This window comes from Dreissena polymorpha, chromosome 1 (assembly GCF_020536995.1).
Source record: "Dreissena polymorpha isolate Duluth1 chromosome 1, UMN_Dpol_1.0, whole genome shotgun sequence".
In the NCBI taxonomy this organism is placed as follows: Eukaryota; Metazoa; Mollusca; class Bivalvia; order Myida; family Dreissenidae; genus Dreissena; species Dreissena polymorpha.
The window spans coordinates 88,256,994-88,260,915 of record NC_068355.1 but is presented as its reverse complement, the minus strand read 5'-3'; positions in this window follow the sequence as shown (position 1 = coordinate 88,260,915).

The window sequence follows — 3,922 nt, the reverse complement described above, 5'->3', positions numbered from 1 at the left end:
GTTCGGTCTACACAATCACGCCAGTTTATTTGATTGCTGAATAAATAAGATCGAGTATGTTTGCTTCAATTTCATTTAAATCATACAAAAGAGAGGTCTATGATGGCTCTAAAGTGTTCAAGGACAACACTTGCTGAAGATTTGAACTGGTTCCCTAGTTTTCAACCTAATCTGACCAAGTTTATGGCCAATATTAACCTTCAGAGTGAGGCTATCTAAAAAATTATTATTTATCAGACACGGCTTCAGACTTAATTTCCTCATAATTATGTTACAAATGAGGCACTTAAAAGTGTTAAAAAAAGATTTTTCTCGGATTTGACTGGGTGTTTCAGATCTGGCATAAATCACGGAGGGTATATTGTAAATATTGTAAACAAGTTATATCAAGAATGAACAATACATTTTGTTTGTAGAGTAGTAGCATGTTTTTTCAGTAATTTGTCATTTCTGGCCTAAGTGGGAGATACTGAAAAATCGGCTTAAACCCCATTCCAAGGTGGTGACCCCAGGTTTAAAGGGACCGTCAACCGCGATTGACAAAAGAAGAAAAGTTTCAAAATACCGTAGTTTTTCGGCGTAGCTGTTTAACGTCACTTTTGACCTCAGAGTTATGGCCTTTTGAAATTTTCCATTAACTGTACATATAGTGCAATTCTTGTCCGGGCTATTTCTCAGCAACTAATGACCAGAATTCAATGAAACTTTATGGGAAGCTTCACTACCAAGAGGACATGTGCATATTATCAGCGGGTTCTAGTCAGATGATTTTTCACAGAGTTATGGCCCTTTTAAATTTTTAAGTTGCTAAACCATCCATTGTATTATTTTGTCCAAAGTTATGCCCCTCAAGACGTTTCCTTTTATCTGAATATATAGTGCAATATTGTGACAAAAAAAACTTTGGGGAGCATCACCCGTCTCCGACGGTTTCGTGTTTTTGATTAATTTAACAATAATTATTCCACCATATTGACTTATGTTTTAAGCATGAGTGCGATGATTCTCGATACTGTTAATAATCGAATCAAATAGCAATGCCAGACAAACCACTAAAACAGGTTTGTTTGAAGAACGGGCGTAATTATTAAAAATATGTACGGATACTTTGGGTGTGGACGGTTTACTCATATGTTTTAATTTCACTTCCATTCTTCTTTTGGTTTTCTGTTTTGTATCTATAGGTTTATGACCAGGAATATGTAATAATGTAAAATAAGCCGCGAAAACTCTGCGTAACATCAAGTACTACGTGTGATGCAGCTAAGAACTGCACAGAAAAAGACATTCGCTATCTTTAGCTATCTTTAACTCTTTACCTTTCACCAACCAAACCACAATCAACGCCGTATATCTTTTTAAAAGATATTTCTTGTTTACAATTATTAGTTTATATAGATTAACAAGTTCATATTTTCAGTATATTAGGTATTAAAAGTTTGCAATGTGAAATCGAAAGTTCATCGCGAAAGTAGTTGACATAACGATATACACACTATAAATAACGCAAGTAGATTGCAAGTAGATTGATCATTATATATATATATATATATATATATATATCTCTCTCTCTCTCTCTATATATATATATATATATATATATATATATATATATATGGGCCTTGCTCTGTGAAAAGGGGGTTTAATGCATGTGTGTTAAGTGTAGTCCGAGATAGGCCTATGAGTCCGCACAGGCTAATCAGGGACGACACTTTCAGCTTTTATGATATTTTTCGTTTGAAGAAAGTCTCTTCTCATCAAAAATGAAGTTTTGAAGAAAGTCTCTTCTTATCAAAAATGAAGTTTTGAAGAAAGTATTCTTATAAAAAATGAAGTTTTGAAGAAAGTCTCTTCTTATCAAAAATGAAGTTTTGAAGAAAGTCTCTTCTTATCAAAAATGAAGTTTTGAAGAAAGTCTCTTCTTATCAAAAATGAAGTTTTGAAGAAAGTCTCTTCTTATCAAAAAAGTTTTGAAGAAAGTCTCTTCTCATCAAAAATGAAGTTTTGAAGAAAGCCTCTTCTCATCAAAAATGAAGTTTTGAAAAAAGTCTCTTCTTAACAAAAATGAAGTTTTGAAGAAAGTCTCTTCTTATGAAAAATGAAGTTTTGAAGAAAGTCTCTTCTTATCAAAAATGAAGTTTTGAAGAAAGTCTCTTCTTATCAAAAATGAAGTTTTGAAGAAAGTCTCTTCTTATCAAAAATGAAGTTTTGAAGAAAGTCTCTTCTTATCAAAAATGAAGTTTTGAAGAAAGTCTTCTCATCAAAAATGAAGTTTTGAAGAAAGTCTCATCTCATCAAAAATGAAGTTTTGAAGAAAGTCTCTTCTTATCAAAAATGAAGTTTTGAAGAAAGTCTCTTCTCATCAAAAATGAAGTTTTGAAGAAAGTCTCTTCTTATCAAAAATGAAGTTTTGAATAAAGTCTCTTCTTATCAAAAATGAAGTTTTGAATAAAGTCTCTTCTTATCAAAAATGAAGTTTAGGCATGAAATCCCCTTTTCGATATATAATGTATTTATTACTATGTATAAATTTATATATATATATTGTTGTTAACGGCAGTTTGCGCAACGCAGATACAGCTCAAACGGGTTTGGCCAGATTACATGTATGTGAACATAGAAAGTTGCAAAATTACTTTAACATCTTCAGTGATCTTGGGCAATATTTTTGTGTAAAACGTGGCGTCAGCATGGCATTAAAATAGATAATAATTTCATTCATTAATTTCAAAGATAATTTTATGAGATAGTGTCATAACTGCTCAACAGTTAACTACATTATAATCCTTGAGTATAATTGACAATTAATTGCATTCATATTGTTCACAGATTTGTTACTGAGATACTGCCACATCTTCTTAACAGCCTACAGGTACAATCATTCTCACAAAATCTAGACAAATAGCGTCGCTGATAATCAAACTACATTAACTGTATTATTAATGTTCGGATATATACAAAAACGCTTGCTTTCAAAGTGAAATAGATATTATGTACATATACATATAGGATCTGATATGCTCCCTTTGATAACACTGGTTGATAGTGTGTCTTGGATAACAGGAAATATGGCGAGTTGTTTTTCAAAACTGAATTGAAGTGACATCTCATAACAAAACACTAATTTGTATAAGCAATCGGGTTATCATACAAATAATGATTTTAGGTTCCGAATAACCTAGAGTAATTAAGTTAATATTTATGCGTTTTTAACAAAGTGAATCTCCTGGAAGTGTACACGGTTAACTGATCAATGTGACAGGACTTTAATACTGTAACAATAAACACTTTCACTAGCATAATAATACAACAAGCTTTAAGGCAAGACCTTGGAACAACAAGGTGATAATATCAAAGTCTTTATCCACATTCAGTGTAAGTTTGTTCAGAAAAACATATTTCCATTTTACATTTTATTTCATCAAAAGAAGTGTAAGTAGATTCTTTGCACATCTGCTGAAACAAAGCCCTGTTGCAATTTACCAGTAGTGACCTAAAGGATGTATTTGTATTGACATTTTCTTTAACCAATCAAAGAGCTACAGCTTTCTTACTGGTTAAACATCGTCAATAAAATTAAGCTTTCTTACTGGTTAACTCAAATCAATCATATTTATCAGTTAAAAAATCATCAATAACTTGAAGAGCTTATATGGTAACATTCCTTGTTCCTTAAATTTTTTACATGTCAGATTTGAATATCTGTTAAAGCTGTACAGACTTCTAGGTAGCATAGCTACCGTTAATCATATGAGTCGCTTTGTGTGAAAATTGGGCTTAATGCATGTTCGTAAAGTGTTGTCCCAGATTAGCCTGTGCAGTCCGCACAGGTTAATCAGGGACGACCCTTTCCGCTTTTATGGTATTTTTAGTTTCAAGGAAGTCCCTCCTTACTGAAAATCAAGTTAAGGCGGAAAGTGTC